At 47.7% G+C, this 10,287-nt stretch overlaps 1 long non-coding RNA gene and 1 other non-coding gene across 3 annotated transcripts in view; one reads left to right on the forward strand and one right to left on the reverse strand.

Moving 5' to 3' along the window:
- Positions 1–2,433: 2,433 nt before the first annotated feature.
- Positions 2,434–2,506, reverse strand: Trnar-ucg. Its single transcript has one exon. It is a non-coding gene; the product is annotated as a tRNA-Arg (tRNA).
- A 6,415-nt stretch (positions 2,507–8,921) lies between these two features.
- Positions 8,922–10,287, forward strand: part of LOC123520202 — a 257,753-nt gene continuing 256,387 nt past the window's right edge. For both annotated transcript variants that reach the window (XR_006679195.1, XR_006679196.1), the window contains exon 1: positions 8,922–9,092. This is a non-coding gene — a long non-coding RNA (uncharacterized LOC123520202). The remainder of the gene's footprint in view (positions 9,093–10,287) is intronic.

Raw genomic sequence — 10,287 nt, forward strand, 5'->3', positions numbered from 1 at the left:
GAGCTCGCTCCGTAATGGGGAAGACTGGCTGGGTGACCAGCGGGCGACCGTGGTGAATTACACACACACACACACACACACACACACACACACACACACGCTCTGTAAGTCTTCGCGGTGCTCGTCGTTGTTTTCTTCAACTTACCTGTCTCGTTTTTTCTCCAAAGGCCAATAGATTTCACTGACAACAAGAAATATTCGCCATCCCACGATTTATTTATACAGAAAAAAAAAAAAAAGTAAATGAAAGGCAGGCAGGCAGGGAGTGGGAGAGTGGGAGAGGGGAGTGTGGGAAGGAAGGGGTGTCGCATCTTGGCCATCTATTATAGGTTTGGATTTATTTGTCTCATTTCGATGTATTGGATGAGCAGACCTTCCTGCGGATTTTGTCAATACTTGGATAAGATAGCTGAGGACGAGGCGGCGCTGATACAACTGATAGGGAGCGGCCGTGCGTGCAGGACCCACCCCAGATCCGAATTAGTTCCTCTCTGATTTCACGATATATATATATATATATATATATATATATATATATATATATATATATATATATATATATATATATATATATATATATATATAATACAACTTTATTGTGACCAATACAATAAGCTGTAAATCTTTCACTGGGCGATACTTATAATAAAATTAACCATACATGCAAACTAAGCCGCTTAACATAAAACTGTTCAGATAATTTGTTGAGGATTATCTTGGGCGTTGTGTATGGACGAACAGGGATACATGTGTTATGGGGCAGTGGGAGTGGAGAGGCCCATACGTATAGTACACTATTCTCGTACATAGGCGGCAGCGTGGCAGGGAGGCGGTGGGGTGTCTGTTGGGGAAGGGAGCAGGGGATTTATGCCTTCGTTTGGCGAGGCAGGTTGTGAGGGTAAACTGTTGTGTGATTTTAACGTACGTGGCTATACTAATTGTGTGTGTGTGTGTGTGTGTGTGTGTGTGTGTGTGTGTGTGTGTGCACCATTATAGCATGCTGTAATGCATGGTAACATCGACTATTGTGATTACAAGGCATTGCATTACATCAGCTCACATTCAAACTATCTTATTCCATCTGTGTGTGGTGTTACGTTCCCGCCCATCGTGACTCAATTGTGACGGTGTACTGTAACTTTAGATTAACCTGTCACATACTTGCTCTTATCCCAGACACGCTCAGTTCATCCGTTCACAATCTTAGTCATTCTTCACTACCCATCCTTCTCTCCCAGGTTTTTCATTCCCTATCTCTCTCTTCCTCTCTCTTCCCCCTTTCCATCTGCAAGTACATATCCCTCCCTATCAACTCTTCCACCCTCGATCCATTTCCTCCCCCTTCCCATCTACATCTCTCCCCTCTCTTCCCTCGCTCCCCGCCCCACTGTTTCTTTACACACATCCATCACCCGCGGCGCCCCATCTCAGCCACCCCCAGAAAACTATTACAAGCTTTGCTCATCATTCTCCTTCGTGGACACCGCCGATGCCTCCTCTGCTGCTCTGCTTCGGTTACTCAGCCTCTTCTGTGCCTCGTTGTAAAAAAAGGGATGTAAATAAGAAACCACGTGCCCATCTTAAACTTTCTATTGAAATGAAAAAGGAGAAGAAATGAACAATAATCTCACAGCACCCTGCCACATGTCTCTCTTAAGCTTCCCAGCAAAGTAGTCGGAAAAAATGAATGATAATGACAATAATGATAATAATGTAAACAACCTGCCACGTGTCTGTCTTAAGCCTCACGATAAAAACATTATAAAGTATTACAGCATTTGAGTCATATTTGTCAGTCCATCTGTAATTCGCAACAACCAATACTGTGATGTGTTAGTCTGGTCTGCCTGTCTTCAGTGGTATACAGATAGTTTCCTTCATCCAAGATTTTTTTTTTATGTAATAACCAGAGAGGGTGTTAAGAAGAAATATTTGTTATGCTTGAAACACTGTATTACCTTATAATCCTTTCACCAGGAGGCTTAAAGACTTATCAGGTCACCTTTTAACCTACGTCTCTCTGAGGAATGTGAATTTAATACCTTCAGTTTGTTTCAATAGGAATACCCGTCATCCCCTGTACCCTCTAAGTTCTAATAGTTCTATATTCTGCCTCAACATCATCTGACTCCCTAACACAACATATCTTACCGCCAGACTCGCTCCCTACTCATCCTGCCGTTTCTCGCCAATAGACCCCTCCCTTCGCCGTCACAGCTCACTCATCTGTCCTGAATGTCACCTGCCCATCCTCTCTGTCCATTGTCAGTCATCTCCTTGGAGGTACTACATGTCTTTTTAATCCCTCACAATCTGCTCTCCTAAAGTTAGGGATCGTACGAGGTCACCAGCTCACTTAGAGACTCATCTGCTCAGTAGAAACTCTGACCTGAGACTGAAGAGAAAATTAAAAGCAACCAAAATTCATATCATCGACCGTGACAGGACTCGAACCTGCAATCTTCGGATCCGAAGTCCGACGCCTTATCCATTAGGCCACACGGTCTGATTACTCTGATATACTTATGTAGAAAACATCAGAGATAACGTCACGTGCGAGTAAGAACCATGTTCTGAAAAACAAAAAAAATCTTTGCTCAGTATTGCCTCCACTATTTTGAGAAAGCTCTATTTGAATTGTTACACGTGTTTTTATTTCTATCCATTCATTCATCTATTTATTTTTGGTTCTAGTGGAAGCCCCTGAAGAACTCTGATAACTTCCACCGTCGCCTGGAATAGAGGAGATTGAGACCCGAAGCGCTTGTCTTAGTAATGCGGACCCAAAACTGCGCTATATGGAGTTCCTCGGTACAGAAACACTTAGCAGACAAGCACACAGTAGTCCTTCACGTCAGTGTGTTTCCACCGTTAACATATTCTGCTTTACTTCCATCAGCGTTCATACGTGCAGCTTTGTTCACTGCGATACTTTTACTTTTTGAGATTAACGTTTTGTAGTTCTTGCCTCTATTTGTGTGTAAAATGGAGAGGAAAGAAGAAAGGTTGGCGCATAAATCTCTTCCCCTCGACAAGCCGTGATGCATGAGGTGAGAAATTTTGTATACCGTGAGCGCTGTTTGTTTAATCTGTCCTGAGGGTTTTGGCGGCTTAGTTATGTATTCTGTTCCCGCCTGGGCTTGCAGTAACGCGCAGCACAGCCAGCAGTCAGTTGCTGAATTATCTGCCACTCTCTTTCACTTTGATTCTTTTGATAAGCAAACGTGTTCCAAACCTATTTTCGTACACCCGTCTCTTACGTGGTTCTATAGTCCATAAATGAAAAAAAAATACCCTTTCTTTTTTTTTCCTATATGTGAGCAAACACTGGACGAGTACGACAGTGAAATTGCTAAAAACGTAAGTAATCTCTTGTATTTTTATTTTTATTTATACCATGTGGGCTTTTCACAGGAATTTCTGGGCTAAAGGAGGTATCTTCTTTAGGTACCGCCTTATGTTAGCATGTCCTTTGTTTTTCCCATACTCCCTTTCTGTCTGACGTCACGTCTTTCCCCTCAGTCCTCGCTCGCCGCCGCCAGAGACTGACACGTTACGCCTCCTGCCTCTCGTTTCGCTCGGTTTACACTTGTTGTGTATTGTGCTACCGTAAATACACTTTCATAATGGACTCAGGTGTCTCCATGCTACCCTTGCTTTACGACAACTACCACAGCCTATCTGAAAACCCACCCGCTAGGGGACCGTTACCCTCGAGTAAGGAAACCCTACCTACACTCCGACCGTGACCAGGATTCAAACCCGTGAGCTTGGAGACCCCTTGGACCCCAAAGCGCGCGTGGCTCTCTCTCTCTCTCTCTCTCTCTCTCTCTCTCTCTCTCTCTCTCTCTCTCTCTCTCTCTCTTTCGTCAGTTACTGTGTCTTGGTGGTTTAACTTTTCTCTGAACGATATATATATATATATATATATATATATATATATATATATATATATATATATATATATATATATATATATATATATATATATATATATATATATATATATATATATATATATATATATATATATATATATATATATATATATATATATATATACATACATACACACACACACTTTGACGTGTTATTTTTCAGTAAAATTTATTAGTATAAAAGCACTCGCAGTGTAACTGTAATAAAATAAAAGGTCTCACCATGTTAAGTTGAAAAATGTATATATAACTCGTACACAATCTTTTCTTTCTACTGAGTGAAAAGAAACACACTATTATGACAGAGAGAAAAAGAAAGAAAGAAAAAACATCCCATCCCGTTGAATATTTTTTCGGTGTTTCCCGCGGCGTGCTTAGGGGAAATCCTATTAAGAAGGCTTGGCTGGTAAACTTTACGTACATAGTGAAGGAGACTTAGCGTGGCGGGAAGAGTTGCAGGGCGGCGGGTCAGCAGCGGCAAGACTGGGGCGTGGCGGCGAGGGTTGGGGTTCAATGTGCCATGTGAATCCCTACAGGAGAGCATCTCTGCTGAGAGGAGTTACATGAACACACATGTACATAAACACAGAAGGTGTTTATGTACCTGTAAAGAGATACAGTGAAGTGTACGATCACAAGAAAGGAATCCTTACTGTAATATTAAAAGGACATTTCCACAAAGATGCAAAGTACACGAAAATACCTCATCCAAAATAACACAATGGATTTTAACTCAGTAGAAGAAGAAATATGCAAAAAGAATCAAATGTACCACCATCTTTTACCTGTGGACAACGCTTTAGTGAAGGATCCTAATCACTCTAACATACTGAACATGAAAGCCTTCGATCATTCGTGGAGTTTCCGATAGCCAGGCTTGACAACTATAAATTAGATTAGATTGGATGAAATTTTTAGTGACAACAATACAAAGACTAGAGAAAGAAAGAAAAATAATATTAACTGGATGTGGGTTCATATCAAGTCACTAGAGCAACACTGGAATGGTTTACAGTAATGGCTGATTGAATGAAGCATGAATAAACAAAAACACACGTGCAAAATGAAAAAAAAAGAGCAAAATGATTATATCGAATACTCTAAAGGTAACGCAACTAAGACAACACTTCGATTCTCTTAATATTTTGTGAAACTCGGCGTTCATGAATACATTAACTTACTTTTACATGTATGTGTGTGTGTGTGTGTGTGTGTGTGTGTGTGTGTGTGTGTGTGTGATTCACCTCGGTCGTCTGCTGGTCACCCCAGCCAGTCTTCCCCATTACGGAGCGAGCTCAGAGCATAGACTGTGTGTGTGTGTGTGTGTGTGTGTGTGTGTGTGTGTGTGTGTGTGTAAGGACGAGGTATGGAGGAATGCAGAGAGAGAAAGAGAAATAAGAGCGGAAGAGGGAGAGAGAGAGAAGGAGGGAGGAAAGGAAGAAGAGAAGGAGTAAGGCAAAAGAGAGAGAGAGAGAGAGAGAGAGAGAGAGAGAGAGAGAGAGAGAGAGAGAGAGAGAGAGAGAATGAGGCACGTCAGGTGGAGGGAAGGGAGTTAGGGGAGTGGGAAGGACAGATTGTTTAGTACACCTCCCTTCATCTCCCCCTCTCCCCTCTCTCTCTCTCTCTCTCTCTCTCTCTCTCTCTCTCTCTCTCTCTCTCTCTCTCTCCTCTTCCTCCCTCCCTCCCTCTCTTTCTCCTCCCTCCCTCTCTCCTGACTCCCATCTTCTAATGAGTCTCACGCATTACTAAAATTACAGCACAGACAAAGAACGTAATGCCTTGAGAGAGAGAGAGAGAGAGAGAGAGAGAGAGAGAGAGAGAGAGAGAGAGAGAGAGAGAGAATTTTTTCAGTCACAATTTATCTTACTACTATTATTATTACTCCTACTACTATTCTTACTACTCTTTCTTCTCCTCCTCCTCCTCCTTCTCCTCCTCCTCTTCATCTTCCTTGTCCTCCTCCTGCTCTCCCACTCTCGCTGTAATGCTCTCCTCTCCTTCTTTATTATTAATGCACATTCTCTACACATTTTTCCAAACGTGCTTCATTCTTCCCAGTCACGTTCCAGCTTCAATGGCGGAGACACTTGCCGGATTTTTACTGTGCTTGCTTGCCTGCTTGAGAGAGAGAGAGAGAGAGAGAGAGAGAGAGAGAGAGAGAGAGAGAGAGAGAGAGAGAGAGAGGGAAGCATACTCAAGGGGGACCTGATAAAAAGAAATGGTCTAAATAAAAAAATTTCCTTATTTTTTTTCTAATGCTCTTCTTTTTTCTGTGTGAGATTGTTAAACACTTTTTTGTGTGGCTGGCTGGCTGGCTGGGTGGCTGGCTGGCTGCGTTGCTGGCTGGGTGGCTGGCTGGGTGGCTGGATGGCTGGCTCGCTGCCTGGCTGGCTGGGTGGGTGGCTGGCTGGCTGGGTGGCTGGGTGGCTGGGTGGCTGGCTGGGTGACTGGGTGGCTGGGTGGCTGGGTGTTTGGGTGGCTGGGTGGCTGGCTGGGTGGCTGGGTGGTGGCTGGGTGGATGGCTGGCTGGCTGGGTGGGTGGCTGCCTGGTTGGCTGTGTGGCTGGCTGGGTTGCGGGGTGGCTGGCTGGGTGGCTGGGTGGGTGGCTGGCTGGGTGGCTGGCTGGTTGGCTGGGTGGCTGGCTGGGTGGTTGGCTGGCTGGGTGGCTGGGTGGCTGGCTGGCTGGCTGGCTGGCTGGGTGGCTGGCTGGCTGGCTGGCTGGCTGGCTAGCTGGCTGATTGGCTGTGTGGCTGGCTGAGTGTCTGGGTGGTTGGCTGTCTGGTTGGCTGTATGGCTGGCTGGCTGTTTAGCTGGCTGGCTAGGTGGCTGGCTGGGTGGCTGGCTGGGTGGCTGGCTGGCTAGGTGGCTGGCTGGGTGGCTGTCTGGGTGGCTGGCTGGATGTCTGGCTGGCTGGGTGGCTGGCTGGTTGGCTGTGTGGCTGGCTGGGTGGCTGGGTGTTTGGCTGGCTGGTTGGCTGTGTGGCTGTCTGGCTAGGTGGCTGGCTGGCTGTTTGGCTGGCTGGCTAGATGGCTGGCTGGGTGGCTGGGTGGCTGGGTGTCTGGTTGGCTGGCTGGGTGGCTGGCTGGCTGGGTTGCTGGTTAGATGGCTTGCTGGCTGTTTGGCTGGCTGGCTAGGTGGCTGGCTGGGTAGCTGGCTGGCTGGCTGGCTGGGTGGGTGGCTGGCTAGGTGGCTGGCTGGCTGTTTGGCTGGCTGGCTGTTTGGCTGGCTGGCTGGGTGGCTGACTGGTTGGCTGGCTGGCTGGCTGGCTGGCTGGGTTGCTGGCTAGGTGGCTGGCTGGCTGTTTGGCTGGCTGGCTGGCTAGGTGGCTGGCTGGGTGGCTGGCTGGCTTGGTGGCTGGCTGGGTGGCTGGCTGGTTGTCTGTGTGGCTGGCTGGCTAGGTGGCTGTTTGGCTGTTTGGCTGGCTGGCTAGATGGCTGGCTGGGTGGCTGGCTTGGTGGCTGGTTGGCTGGGTGGCTGGCGGGCTGGCGGGCTGGCTGGCTGGGTGGCTGGGTGGCTGGGTGGCTGGCTGGGTGGCTGGTTGGCTAGGTGGCTGGCTGGCTGGCTAGGTGGCTGGCTGTGTGGCTGGCTGGCTGGGTGGCTGGCTGGCTGGCGGGTTGGGTGGTTGGCTGGCTGACTGGGTGGCTGGTTGGCTGACTGGCTGGCTAGGTGGCTGGCAGGGTGGCTGGCTGGCTAGGTGGCTGGCTAGGTGGCTGGCTGGCTGGGTGGCTGATTGGCTTGGTGGCTGGCTAGGTGGCTGGCTGGCTGGGCGGCTGGCTGGGCTGCTGGCTAGGTGGCTGGCTAGGTGGATGGCTGGCTGGGTGGCTGGCTGTCTTGGTGACTAGCTAGGTGGCTGGCTGGCTGGGTGGCTGGCTGGCTGGGTAGATGGCTAGGTGGCTGGATGAATGGCTAGGTTGCTGGCTGGCTGGCTGGCTGGGTGGATGAATTTTCGACTGACTGACTGTCTGGTGAGTTGATAGACTGACTGACTGACTTACTGACTTGTTATCTAAGACCTAAGTGGCTGGTCAGGTGGCTGATTGGCTGAGTGGCTGAGTGGCTTACTGGTAGAGTGGTTTGATGGCTGAATGAAAAGATGATGGGTTGACTGACTAACTGGCTGGTTGAAGAATTTGCTGACTGTCTGAGTGGAAGAAGTGGATGGCTGACTGGCTGGTTGTTGTTGTTGTTGTTGTTATTATTGTTATTGTCATTGTCCTTGTTCTTATTGTTTTTGTTCTTCTTGTTAGTGTTGTTGTTGTTATTCTCCTTCTTATTCTTTTACTCCTTGTTCTTCTTTTTGTTGTTGTTTTTGCTGTTATTTTCCTTCTTGTTCTTGTTGTTCTTGTTGTTCTTGTTGCTGTTCTTCTTGGGTTGTGAGTGTAATGAGTTTAGCTGAGGACAACATGAATTATCGTCTTTATTCAGTTACACTAATTAAAGAACGTGCCAGGAATGAGACTCTCCCTATTAGTGTGTGTGTGTGTGTGTGTGTGTGTGTGTGTGTGTGTGTGTTTAACGTGTAGTAGTAATTGTAGTAGTAGTAGTAGTAGTAGTAGTAGTAGTAGTAGTAGTAGTAGTAGTAGTGGTAGTAGTAGTAGGTAGTAGTAGTAGTAACTAGTAACCATAGTTGAACACCAGAGAGAGAGAGAGAGAGAGAGAGAGAGAGCAAGGAGGAGGGAGGAAGGCATGGAAAGTCGTGGCGGTGGTGTTAGTGATGCTAGTGTGTGTGTAAATTTTGTAGTAACATAACAATACCTAAGTAACTCAACAAATATACATAAAAAAAAAAAAAACGGGAAAATAAACGAATAACACAAATACACTAATTAAAATCGAAACAAGCGCCCTTTGCCATCACGTCATCAGCAGCCAATCAGCAGCAAGGCGTCATAACTACCGTGACGAAACACCTGCGCGGCCACGGACTGTTGATGGTCACGTGATATGTTCCCCTCAAGCCTGGAGACTGCACATAGCGGCGGGGAGGTTGCGAAGAAAAAGTGTTTGTATTTTGTGCTTTATCGCGAAAACCGTGTGATTTGGACATCTTCTGGTGCCTTGGCGCGTGTGTGGGATGCCTGGCGCGTGAGCTGACGGGCGTGGGAGTTGCTCCGAGGGAGGATGGCGAAAATACTCGAGGATGAAGACTGAAAGGTGAGCATGTGGTGTGTGTGGCTGAGAGGTAGCGCATGGCGACGAAAGCGGCGGAAGAAGTGTTTGTATTATCTGCCTTAGCGTGAAAACTATCTGACCTGGGTGTGTTTTGGTGCTTTGGCGTGGGTGTGGGATGACTGGCGGGCGTGATGAAGGACGTGGGTGGCGCTGTGAGGTGGGATGTCCGAGATGTAGAACGATAAATATGGCTAGGAGAGGTGGACTGAACAAGCTAGCTGCGGTGAGGCGAGGCGAGGCTTGTAAGAGAATAGCCAGTGAAAATTTTCCTTTCTTCTGCGTAGTGGTGTCTGCAGGGACAGTGACAGGAGCCTTGGGAGTGCCGGGGAGGGTGATGCTGTCCCCCACGTAAGGTGTTGAAGGGACTGGTAGAATGTGTGTGTATTATTCACCTCGGTCGTCTGCTGGTCACCCAGCCAGTCTTCCCCATTACGGAGCGAGCTCAGAGCTCATAGACCGATCTTCGGGTAGGACTGGGACCACATCAACACACAACACACACCGGGAAAGCGAGGCCACAACCCCTCGAGTTACATCCCGTACCTATTTACTGCTAGGTGAACAGGGGCCACACATTAAGAAGCTTACCCATTTGCCTCGCCGCTTACCGGGATTTGAAACCGGCACTCTCGATTGTGAGTCGAGCGTGCTAAAGGTACGTTTTGCATGCAGCGATCGTTGCGATGATCGCCCAGCGATCATCGCGGACCACTAATTACATGTATTCCTATGCCAGCGATGATCGCTCGCGACTGTAGCGATGATCGCTCGTTGCAAAACAGCCCCATAGGAATACATGTAATTAGTGGTCCGCGATGATCGCTGGGCGATGATCGCAGGGCGATCATCGCAACGATCGCTGCATGCAAAACGTACCTAAACCACTACACTACGCGGTGTGTGTGTGTGTGTGTGTGTGTGTGTGTGTGTGTTTCACTGTTTGATCTGCTGCAGTCTCTGACGAGACAGCCAGACGTTACTTACGGAACGAGCTCAGAGCTCATTAATTCCGATCTTCGGATAGGCCTGAGACCAGGCACACACCACACACCGGGACAACAAGGTCACAACTCCTCGATTTACATCCCGTACCTACTCACTGCTAGGTGAACAAGGGCTACACGTGAAAGGAGACACACCCAAATATCTCCACCCGGCCGGGGAATCGAACCCCGGT

Source organism: Portunus trituberculatus, chromosome 46 (assembly GCF_017591435.1).
Source record: "Portunus trituberculatus isolate SZX2019 chromosome 46, ASM1759143v1, whole genome shotgun sequence".
In the NCBI taxonomy this organism is placed as follows: Eukaryota; Metazoa; Arthropoda; class Malacostraca; order Decapoda; family Portunidae; genus Portunus; species Portunus trituberculatus.